Source organism: Prenolepis imparis, unplaced genomic scaffold, assembly GCF_030444845.1.
Source record: "Prenolepis imparis isolate NDT839.2.m4 unplaced genomic scaffold, iyPreImpa1.0 SCAF_8, whole genome shotgun sequence".
NCBI lineage: Eukaryota > Metazoa > Arthropoda > Insecta > Hymenoptera > Formicidae > Prenolepis > Prenolepis imparis.
Window position 1 is genome coordinate 12,527,685 of NW_028141166.1, and position 13,651 is coordinate 12,541,335.

Consider the following 13,651-nt stretch of genomic DNA (forward strand, 5'->3'; position numbering starts at 1 on the left):
TAGCGATTCGCACGAATAATTCACCTCTTTATGTGTAATTATTATTTTCTGATTCTAAAATAAAAATAAATATAAATTTGATGAATAGTAATTGAAATTGTATTCGCATTTCTGATGCAGTGGGAAGTGCAAATCGCAGCATGCATTCGCGCACAATAACGAAAAACACGAAGCAGCTGTGAAATCTAAAATTATGCAAATTGCAGCCTGTAACCGAGAATTTGGATGGTTCTGTGTGCTCCAGATTAATATTAATTTAATTCCTCACTCGCGGCTATAAGAGCAACCGCGTTCATCATGCGATCTTTCGGAGGATTCCTCTCTTTTTACGCGAAGACTAATGATTAAGAGGGCATGAGTTGGGTGAGCACGTTTTACGCTCGTTCTATAAGGCTCGTTTCGCGTGCGTTTGCATGAATCTTCGCACTCGAAATTTTCACCAATTTTTTAAGCATATATAATATAATACATCTTACACGTTAATAAAATCTAAGCACTGCAATCAAGATTACATTAGTCTTCTTTTGATTCGTTAAAACAACAGCAGAGAAAAAATCACATAGTTTGCAACATAAAAGAATAACTGGTATTAATTAGCTTCATGTGCGTCAATTGATTAATTAAACTGCTGCCTATTAAAAGTGCGAGAAGGAGATATTTGCATATGAGAAGCTCATGATTAGTAAGGTAATTAGTAATTATCCGTCGCTTGTTAGAGTTTGAACGTATGAATTAAACATTAAGTTTTTAATTGTATAAGAAGTTTAAAAAGACGAGGCTAAAACGCAATGCGGATTCCTCGAAAGATCAAAGATCAAAATTTCTTGTTCATCAACCGAGAGAAGCGACATTGATGATCGCTTTTATTCATTGACAGCTTCGCGAGTCATTGCAAATATTGGGCACGCGAAAGAAAGGCCTGCGAGGAACTTTGCTTATGAAATATCGATAAAGCAATACCTTGAGAGAAAGTAACGAATTGCATCCCGCACGTAGAGGTTAAATGAACTTGTCACGATTTCCATATACATTCGTAATCGCCAGCTGCACCGTGTTGCCTGACTACGAGAAGCGACCGTATATACATATTGCATCCGCGCGATGCATCGAATCGAATTCAATTTCAATCGAATCAAATTTCTCCTATGCGGCAAATTATTGACTATAATTTAAAATTATCGAAGAATGATTCAGTGAATGGTAAATTTGACACAATGCTAGATGCATCGATGAAATTCCTCCGCATTCTCACGAAACTATAAACTCGTCTCTCTGATTGTAAGCTCGGAATATGTGAGCACAAATCTCAGAAATTTTTTTCATTATAATGTGAAAGACATAACGCAAGAGTATATAAAAAATTGCAGCATTGATGTAAAATCTAAATTTTAATATGCTTTATGATTTTTTTGAGCTCCGAATAAATGCATGCTCGACAAACTATTTTCGTGTCGACATTTTTTATTACAATTAGTCGCCACCTTAGGACAACCTTATGCATAAAGAACGAAGATTCTCGAAATTCTCTCTCGATTCACCTGAAATATTCAACGCACATTTTTATGTTACATAACTCACACACTATAACATATAACGGTGATATTTCCAAAGTGTTACACACGTGAAAACTGGAATCGCCCGCAGATAGAGGGGCGCGGACCGCGGAATGTGAACGTCTATACACGCGAATGTGAGCGCGGAATCTCATTAGCGGGGCCCTTAAGTACGCGGCGAGCGAAATGCATAAAAGCGAAATGTATACACTCGACGTGCAGGATACGCGCGGCGTGACAGTGCACGTTCACGGCGTGACCTCTTGTTGCACGCACCTGCCTGACCCCGGCCTGAACCACGTGCACTCACTCGACACGAAGTCGGTGCAATGTGCGAGCGTGTGCAATACACGCGGCCCACGCGCCTCTACGCAACGCTTATGCAATTCTCGGAACCATCCTCGTACGAGTATGTAAAGGACGTCATTCTGTGGCTTCGAGTAAAGCGGTCGTAAATGAAATACGTCAAGTCACCTTTCGAGTTGCCCGCGGCTCAGAAATGTCGCTTGTTTCGCTCATAGATTCGCATGAGAGTTAATTAAAATAATAAATACGTTTCCAAAAGACCTTTGTGTTTGATTATATAGATCCTAACGTTGCTTCAATAAGAGAAGATAAAAAAATTAAAATATATATTCTTGAAAAATGAAAGACTTCTATATAAATGCCTATATGAATGTTAAAAATAAAATTAATAAAACTACTAATTTTTTTTACTGTTACATATTTGTCTTATACAGTTATCAAAACTGTATATATTGTACTGTTATAATAAATCATACAAGATAAATGTCCAGTAATTAGTATAAAAATTTGTCCATAAGAATATACTTTTGCTTACACAAGGACTACGCAGTGATGATTCTCGCTCGAAATAAATTGCCTCTATGCACATACACAACACACGCAATGAAACGAGCTGTTCATTCATCAACTGGACTGTTATGCTACTCGAGTTACGTCGCCATCTTAATATTTCCGCATTTTTTCTGTAAGCCGATACCGCGAGTTTGCGACGCGTTTCTCTTTTTGCGGTTGTAAAACTGATTTGAATACATAAGGCTGTGTGCGACCATCTCGTAACAAATGAGTTTCAAGATTCCGCTTTCAAAATTACGCAGTATTCAGAACATGTTGTTCCAATGAAAAAAAAATACTTTTGCACAAATTATTTTTGCAATATCAAATGAAAAAAATTTTTTATTTAAAGTAACGAGCGTGAGATTAATCTTTGATGAAAATGAGATGTTGCTAGTACGACGAAACGCAACGCTTTATGATAATTAAAATTTTATGAAACATGTTTGTCTCACGCAGCGTAAATCTCGATCCTTCCTCATGCATCTCTAGCCATCATCTCTCAGTACGACGAGTAATTATTAAATTTTTCTTTATAATTAAAGGGAGGAGCACATCCATGGATTAGGAAACCTTAATTAAAATTTTATGGTGAATAATTCTCACTTGCAGCTGCACGTGACATGCTTGCAAACGCGTGGCTACAAAAACTCTTGTACCGAGATATCAACGATATGTGTAATATTATTTATTAAGTAATTTTTCATGCAACGGAAAAAAATAAAAGGGACGTGTAACATTGTTTTATGTATTTATGTCATGCGAAAGTAATCTGTTGGCGTGATTTATTTATTGAAACTGATAATGCAATCTTTCACCTGCTTGACACTTGTAAAGACAACTTTTTATACTTTTCTTCTTTTATTTTAATTTGCCGTTCTGGTATAAAACTTTTAGCCAAAAGCATTTGTTATTAATGTATTGTAATATCGATACAATAAGCCATGGAGATATCAATTGCAACTTATTATTAGTGTAATCAAACTTATCGAAAACACGATGTGTAAATTCAATTTTAATAAACAGATAACATTGATTAAAAATTTACAATTTGATAAATCTTATCTCAATGCACATTCAAAAACATGTGTAATTATAGGACAAACATCTGATTACAGTTATGAGTAATATAGCTCAACATTTGAATTCCTGTATAACTTCGAAATTTTCATTTTCTCTCGCTGCAAGAATATAACTTACAAAGAATCTTCACCATAAAAAACTTGAGAGATCCCCATAGAATCCTATAATATGCAACCCGACTAACGTGTGAGCATTTCATAACGCTGTTCTCTTTTCATAGCACATTTCATAACACATTTTTTCGTAGCACAATTATTAAAGATATACTGTTTATTTGCTTATGATAGAAATTTAAATTTTCATTAAAATTTATTTTTTATTTTCAAAATTAATTTAGGACAAAAGACAATATATGCTTTCAATATATGTTTAATATAGTTTAAGAATTATTAACAATAATATTAAATTTTTATAAGACATTGTATTTCACATTGTATTTCACTGAACACTACCGTATATTTATATAATATTTCAGAAAAAACTTAAATATCTTGATTGTCCTTTTACTATATTTTTGCTATATTCTTTTATCGATATCACGATATTGAATGTGCATATCAATGCATTATGGTGCTCTTGCTTTCCGAACGTTTCACCTGGTGCGCCGACCTATTGACCCCCCACGTCAACCACGTCGGGCGGGCCCGCGAATGAAGGATCACGAAAATAAAAGGAAGTATGATTTATAATGGTGTAATGGGAGCACGAGATGATACCGCATATTATTGTTGCCAGCAGACATTATCGCGGGGGGCTGACCTCAACATTGCCCTCAGTAAAAATTACGAAGAGAGATCAATATGAAATCATATAAAAAGAAGTACAAAGAGTTTTATATTACTTGAATAAAAATATTATACAGACATATATATATCAGTATGTCCATATTGAATATAAAAAATATTTTTGATTGGCTTTTGCAGCTTAATATATCTAATGGAGAAACTTGATTATATATGTATATGTATAAAAGGCTTTTATATAATTTATATTTAATTATAATTTGCAAATAAACAGCATGGAAAGATGAAAAATTTCGCCTGAATTGTCAAATACCTGACAAGAACAGTCAGGAATCGTATTCAATTATAATTGACCTTTTGCCTCACGAACAATTAATTTCCGAGCCACTCGGTTGAATGTACTTTATAGCACTTCGTGATGATGTCGATAATAACCGAAAATTGTGCAGTTGATCAAATATATATTGATACGCTCGATTATGGTTGCCAATTGTAAAATAGAGAGAACGATATTTCCTTTACATTGCGTAATGTAGCGTTCATTATGAGAGACAAAACAATTTGCTGTTATTACGGTAATTATATTATGTGTACAATTAAGTACCCCCTTTATGATCATCGTTATCATCGCCATCATTATCATCAACAGCATCATTTGTGTCAGTGCATACTCCACAGAGAGAAATTGTATTTTAAAGGCAGACACATAGGTTGTAATTTACAGAATAACTCATAAAATAATTTGTGTGTGCTTGTAATAATTAAAATGTTTTTAGACTCATTGCCTTTAATAAGTTAAAAGCATTTTTAGGGCTAATATTCCTATAGGGTTAATACAGATTAAAGCCCTGCTTGCGAAGGAACATCTCATCGAGAATCAGTGTCAAGATGTATAATTAATATTATTGTGCTCCTAATTTTTTCAAAAATTTTTGAGCTGCACTATAATCATTCTTTATTCAGCGACGTTTAAGCCGTTTTTGGAACTGAAGAATATTTTTATCGTTGTAAAGATGTTTCTGTTTCAAATATTATTTTGTTTTGATACATCTTGTATACATCTGGTTACGTTTAACGTTGAATGGCCATGAATTTGTTTCCGACAAGCTAATTAGGAGTTCTGTAGAGATGTACTACTGGAAGCTAATTAGAGGGAGCCTGCCAGAATATATACCTATCAACGTGAAATATGCTCAGTTCTGAACGCGAGCACGATTCTGCGAGAACTTGATGTACCGACATTATACAATGCTACCCGATTCACGGAAGTCCAACGCGATCCACTCCAGTTTTAATGATCAGTTTTGTGAAAGACAAGTAGGATCTGACTCGTGTTATTATTGCTCGCTTAATTGATACAACGTATTTGATTGTGTCAATTACGCATTCGAGAATGCATTTTCATTCATGAAAAATGTGTGAGATTGTCATGCGACTGACAAGAATTTTCAGATATTTAGTCTTGCATTTTATTAAATATAAAAACTAATTATTCCTTTTTTCTATTTCGACAAAAATGGCAAAACATCTTGCCACGAATTTCTTCATACTTGCCGATACATCGAAGCGGAAGCTGGAGTATAATGTCGTATGTCGAGATTTTTTAAATATCATTATTGGTCATTGAAGGCAGCTGCGTCTCTCCAGAAGCGGGCAACGATGCATGAAACATCGAAAGGTTCGCGGGGACCCATAAGTTTGCAATTTTCATTTTTCTCTGAATCACAATCCCAAGTTTTCTTTCGAGATCAGTGTCTCGCGGCGACCTGCGTTTCCTTTCCGCTATATTAAGCAATGTTCCGCCTCGAGACAGCCACTTCAATCGCCATTCAACTATTCCATAAATAACCATTATTGTGCTATTTACTATGACAACCAAATTTTTGGAAGAGTATATAGCTAGATCATATTTTCGGCATGGTTTTGATCATTCGAAAGATATGTCCTGTTTACTTGTCACATGTCATACCTATTTTATATCAAAGCTTCAGTCTATCTCAGAGTAACGTAACAAATCGTCCTTTTGAAGAATCAAAACGCAGAAAGTTCCAGCTAAAGAATGATAGAATGTAGAGAGAAAAAATATTATTTTGACGATTTATAGACTTTTACTTTTTATTAAATATAGAAAGTCCGTTAAATTTATATACTTCTGGGATTCTATCTATAATATCAATATTTGATAGATATTTTATTTTTATCATACTATTACCGGACAAATTAAATAAGCGAATATTATTGAATATTATTGAAAACCGCGCAATATTGCAATAATGAAGAAGTAACCTTTACGCGCGATTCGCTGCGTGTGTTTCTGCAGGTGTAAATTTACATGCAAAATAAATTAATGACAAAAGCAAAAACTATCTGAGTAAAAAAAACTCAAAATTACTAAATTGCACACGACTATTATTTACACTCTGTCTCAGCCGCGACATAAATGTTACGGGTTTTGAACCGGTTTTCGCCACGACTGATTAATCGTTTAATCAATTTTTTTACTTATTGATATTAATCACTTATATGTATATTAATCAACATGACAGTCTCGACAGTCAGCTATGATTAATTGTTCGCTAAACGGATCTTACCCTAGCACGGTCGAACAATGTTAAGGCGAAGTGAATTGGAGCGAGCCAAAGCGAAGGACAACAAGTATCTGCTCGAAAGGCATTCGTATGTCGATTCGGATCTCCCGTGGAATGCCGTATCAATCCCCGGTCCTGATTATTTTCGAGAGCTTGCGAGAAAATTACACATTCCTCCCACTTCTCCGTCCGTCGCAGCGGAGGGCACGCACGCCAGAGATCTCCTCTCTCTCGTTGGCGAACCGTACGGTAGGGTACGTGATTACCAGCAGCCTCCATGGCAGCAGACATTGCCCAAGGGTCGGAGGTCGTCCCGCCTCGGCTTACCGAGCAGGCTGCAAGTAATTGCAGCCGACTGCAATCCCGGGAAACCGCATCCTGCTCTCCCGGCTCTCTTGCAGACGAAAAATTCGACGCTTCGCGTGAATGGGCGCGATGTAAGGTAGGTACATGCACGATCCCCATCGTGTGTTTCGCGGCAGGATGAGAAAGTCGGAACAGGGGGATCCCCCGGCAGCCGTCGAAACAGGTCTAAAAGCGGATTATCGTGTGTTCCACGTTTATGCGGATTATATAAGACGTTTGCGAATTCGATTTGCGAATACAAGCTAAGAAGGGAGATCATTACGCGAGTTACGCTCTATAAGTATTTTAATTATTTTATCGTGACTGCGAGAGATGCGCAGTTCAGCGAAAGGGAAATTTTATTATTGCGTAAAGAGAAAAAAATCAAGTTTGGTCTCTTTTTTAAATTATTTTTCGACATGCACGTGTGTGATATTTCAATAAATGTAATATAATACGCTATATTACGATATAACTATTGTGTATATAATGGCTTCTTTTTATGCATTATAAACCACTATGTATATGTTACTTATCTTGTTACACTTAATGAAATAATCATTATTATTATTATTATACATATAATGAATATTATATGCATTGAGAAAAGATCAACTTCTTTTAATCATATCATTAAGCAAAGCGGACAATCCTGGGCCTCCAATGCTTATCTTCTGAAAATTGATTGGATAATGAAAAATAATGTATGCAAAACGTCGCTTCTCCGCAGAAGCGCGTGTATTCTTTAGCAAACTATCCGGAGATAAAGCGCCGGTCAATATATCAGGCCAGACAGAACACATATCCGCCGTTAAGTACGAGGCTATCAGCGATTCATCGTTGTTGGAGAAATTGAAACGCGCGTAATTTCCAGTAACTACCGGCGGCGCGAACTCGTCACAGTGATGCCCGCTAAATAACGAGCCCTCAATAAGTCCGCTCGATTGATCGGCCGCTGTAATCAAGTAATTCGCACGATATGCGAGGGATCGCTCGGAGGCGAGCCGCGTTTGTTGCTGGCGAATATGCGAGAGTCCCCCCCGCTCGATGCGGCTTAATCGATCCCCTAATGATATCTCCCCTTCCGCCGGCCCCGATATCCGGCAACTCGTGTATACTCTTGGCGTAAGTAGGTAATAATAATTATCGATCATTTCCGTGCCGACGGCTCGGTGTGCCTCCGAGGAGGTCAAAAGTTAATACAAAACCAACGTCGATTGGAGTAATTCGAACAGGCCGCCGTACATGGCTTCATTCATTCGATTTTCGATGAAACGATGGTTTATCTCGTTCCTTTATATCTTTATCTCTAAATCGTACATATATATCTTTAAATTTATTTCAATAAATTTTGATGACGATCGTGCGAATACAAAGGTGGAGAACATTTGTAAATGTCATCATATCGGATGACTCATCACAGAAAAATGTTTCCAAAATATATTTTGGATGTCAATGTACTTAGTGAGCTATTTTCACTTTCTAAATTCGTTCCAAGGGATCTTGAATTTCGTGCATCACTTCTCCGATATATGGAGAAAGCCGATCATGACAATAGAAATATCTGCAAACGATGTCGCGCATTGTGACATTCGGAGGCTGGTCGAACTTGGAGAATAAACGAAATCTGAATCTGAAGACGCGTGACGACACTCGAATAATGCTTTACTAACGACTAGACATCTGCCGCATTAGTCGGCGAAAATAACAACATCCCTCAATGCTTTCTCAATGCTTTTTCGATGGTGCCAGGATTGAAAAAAAACGACGTATATCGACGTGCAAATTAAAGATTCATCAAAGAAGAATTCACGCATGAATTCATTCCAAAAAAGCAGTATTCCAACGATACGAACCGGCTAAGATTTAGTATTTATAATATGTTTACACACAATAATATCCTTGAACGATATCTGTCAAAAATATCATTGCGCTTAAATGCTATAATTAAATTTTAATTGATCCAATACATTTCGTATGGACCGGGCTTTCATCGACTTGAGGCAAAATTTATTTTTTCAATGAACACCATCCATCACGCAGCTTATCAGAATTTAAATAAGTCGCGAGCGAGAAACTCGTGTAATTTGTATTCCAATTACAAATTATCCTATCGCCAGCGATCTTTAATCGCGGCACTCATCACGGACCACGTCGTATTCGGAATGATTCTCATCTCGAGCGAATAATAATTAAGCCACGACGCTCGATTTCGCGAGCAGTAAACTTGATACGGATTCCGGAGAGCGAGTGAGAAACAGTCACTTCTTACACACAAGCGACGACACCGTGAACCATTACGAGTTATAACGAAGATTGGTCAATCGCGATTGATATGCAAATCGCCCGCATCATTAGCACTTTGAACGCGCGTCGTCAAAGAAAGAGGCATCAAGGAGGTGTGACCACGACAGAAGGGAGAATTCAAAGAGGGTGCTACGACATTCAAACGACAACGAGGAGAAGAAGGAGAGACCGCGCAACCGGTGACCATCCGTCATTAAGATGAAAAATTACGCCCTCCTACGATTGTCCCCGTCATCGTCCACTGTCTACACGGATCGAGACGGTTGCATCTGCGCATTTGTGGTCAGCTGTAAGGGTCAGTGGGGCCAATTAGACTCTCTCGTGAGAAAGTGGCAGGAAAGAGGAGCGAACGAAATGAAACTCCTTCAGTACGACAGTGTTATAAATAGCGCGTGACTGTAAATTCTGGGTACTGGAATTGAATCGAGGAACTTGGCATACTTTCACGATTTCAATTTACGCGCCGATCGCGAAGAATGCACAGAACGAACGTTGTTTCTTTTAGTTTTATACAAATGAATAAGTTTCATCCGAAGTATAGGTATATTGAGCTAGTGTCAGAGGAATAAAACAAGTATAGTTATAAACGAATCTCGTTTAATCTTTGATGCCGTCAATTTTCTTCGCAACATGACGCGCAAGGCTATATTTTTCCCGCAAAGCGCTACTTTGAAAATACCTAATTACAAAGTGTCATCCTTATACGATGTGATCGGTTCCGACGTGGGGCCACGAAGAACGAAGAACGAGACATCGACGAGCAATTTACGTAACTTTTGTTTCACGTTCGTTTGTATCAGACGTCGGATACGATAGAAATGGCAGGACATAATCCACAATATCCCTGTCGCGAGAGAAAACCAGCTATTATCGAAGTAAACCCGTTCTAGATCCCAGAGAGCGAAGCTCGTAATTATCGCGCACGGTATGCCACGGCTTCATCCTGGATCCGGGAGATAGCAGACGCGCAACGGGAATAATGAACGCACTTCTGGTATTTAGCGTGAGGGATGGCGCACGTCAACTTGATAAATAAACTCGGTTTCCTGCCGTATTTTATCGCGCGCGCGCGCTTTCGATGAAGGCGGAGCGCGTTCGCGGAGGCGAAAACACAGGTGGTCGCGATTAAACGCATTACTCGTGCCCTGCCACCATCTGAGTAAGAGCTCCCACGGGAATAATTAGAGGCATTCGTTTCCGTGGCGAGAGAGAGAGAGAGAGCACCGGTATAATTCGGCGACCCGATATTTTTATACCCGAGAGGAGAAACTCGGGACCAACCGCATTGACCTCTGCACCGCAGGATATTTACGATCGGCACGAGACTTCTTCGGAAAGAGCGTCTCGAAGAAACTCTCCGGGGAAGATGCCGAAGATTGGATCGTTACTAAAATAAGCAAAGTAGAAAAATAAGAAGCAAGTAACTGGAATGACGGTATGACGTAAGAGGATTCCTCTCAGCGACGAAGAAACTGTCGTAAAGTCAAAATGTTTCCTATACTATCGACCGCTTGATTATGCTAATCCTGCGTGTTTTAAACTCTGTGGCCAAACGGTCGACCTACTTCGTGGCGAACCGCCCGCTTTCCCTGCGAGTAACCTGACAGGATAATGGAGCATCCTGCGAGCGTCGGATTACGTCGAGAGAAATGACGGAAAACAAGCCGATACGAGCCGGCAGTCGTCCTTCCTCATCGTACAGCCCGCAGCTGTAAAATAAATTACCATGACGCGACGACGTATCCTTGGCTACTTCATAACGTCTGATGTTATTGCTTCCTTCGTGTCAAGGTATCGCATTTACTTGTAAAACTTCTCTACCCGGGTCTACCAGCGAATCATCATGTTAGAACCACTATGAAATTCATTGCGGACGAAGATCGCAGGAGGAAGTTCAGAAAAAAAAAGAAAAATCTCGCCCGAAGAAATCAGATCAAAGAAACGATTATTCGAGAGAAAGCCGAACAATAGGCAAAAGCCATTGAGCCGTTCAGTTCAGTAGACGCCCATAGAATAGATCAATAAACCACTCGATATCTCTCTCGATGCTTCTATGAAGACGCGAGATCGGTCGAAGAAGCGAAAAAAAATTAGGCAGAAATGACCGGATGTGGATAATCCTCGTCGAGTCTGCAGCCCGGGCGTCTGAAGACGCCCCGAGAAAAAGGAGCCCTCCTAGAACGTCACTGAAAAAAAAAATAGACGATGCACGTTTCGCAGGATCGCGAGAGAAAGAGAGGAAGAAGGAGCGACGTACACCTTTTTTGAGATCTGGCGGACGCCTAATCCTGTTTTGAAAACTCGGTCTCGCATGACCGTGACAAACTCGACACCTTAAGATAGTTTATGACGATCCCTCGATCTCTCGGAGCCTGCGAGCCGCTATTATCTTACAGCCTGTCCGGGCCTTACGGCCTCCCTTTCTCCCCTTCTACCTAATATTAATCTCCCCTCTCTTTACAACCATTAATTGGGTCGCTATCTGTTGAAGGTAATCGAGCTCGTCGAGCTGGACTTTGAGCAAGTACGCATTTTGCGCTTTTTGCCGAATACCGCTATAAATCTCGCGGGATTTAAAAATACTGTTTATCACAGGTTTCCAGGGATTCGGAGAACGTTTCTAATAATTCTTTATATCTTTATGTATTTAAATGCAGAAATATATATTCGGAATATTCATAGCTTTGAGGGTTTTTAATGAATGCAAATAATTTACACTACAAAAAATATATAAGCAAGTTAAAACAAAAAATATGTAAAGTTAAATGTAAATTAAGGTTTATAGCGTTTAACTGCATATGAAAGAAACAAAAATGGATGATAACCACTGCTCTCCTGGGAAGGCGTATTTATATATAAATTTCGGCCACGCGGCTATATCCCTCGATTTGCAAGGCGTCGTGGAGAAAATTGAATCCGGCTTGAAAGGAGAAACAAACGGCTGGAAGAGCCGGGCCGGTTGATTTAATATCGCCGTCCGTCAAGACGCGTATGCTTCACGCTTGGTTCACGTAAGACGGACGTCTGCTTTCTTTCCCTCCCCGAAATCTGTCTAGTCGCGTGGCACACAACGCGGGCGTTACCCGTCGTTCCCTTCAAAAAAAGAAAAATAAATAAATAAAAAAACAAAAAGATCCTATCACTGCTCGCCGACGTTCCTTCGTTCGGTTTGCTAAGCCAAACTAACTCTTGACGGGTAGAAAAAATTTCGCCAACTTGGTCAGTTGAGCAAGAATTGGATTAATTATGGCATGGCCATAATTAATGAGCCAAAGTTATTTTTATAGAATAGAATTATTTTTTTTAACAGAATACAGCATATCTTTAGGATATAATATTGCGAGAAGAGATATTTATCGATCCGCAAATTTTAAGACGATATATATATATACGATGTGTAAGTCAAAGCGAGGAAACAGATGAATCATCGAATTTGTTAGGGGAATTTCCCTGAATTTATCCGTCCGGTTTTGGAACGGATCCCACTATTTCCACAAGAAGACGACGCAATATCGCGCTCGCAAGGATGATCTCATGTCGCGGTCTTCCCCGCTCCTCGTAACCGGATGACACGTGGTATATGCTCGCGCATCTGCGCGCTTCATTGAACATTCTATGCACGAAACATTGCTCAAGCAAACGGCCCCGGTCTAGAACGTATAACGCCGACGTCGACGTCGATATTTATGGATGCAATTCGGAAAGCGCACACAATCGGCCACGAGCTCGCGGGGTCCCCGTCGTATTCCTCTCGCATTCATCTTTCTCGAACACCACGCGCCCCGTATATCCGGAGTTATCGACACGTGCTTTAATTAAATTTATCGATTTCGCGAAATCGCGCGCCTCTACGTACACAAGCGTGGGATACACAACTCGCTGTAAATCTCAATGTTTTTGCGGTCGTTGTGCCTCCGCGATATACAACGTTACTTCGGGGTCTCTCTCTTATAGCGCATTGTTTGCAAATAGAACTCGAATGGGAATTAAACTTGCCGGCAGGTCTGTGTAAATTCGTATCGGCTTGCATCTGCCGTTCTTGAATAACTGCCTCTTTAAATTCCGACAGAGCCTAATATATTTTGGTTAATACGGACGATTAAATAATTCAATACGTAGGAGGGGACATGTAACACCTTTAAGAGTTAAAAAAATTAATTCGGTTATATTTCTT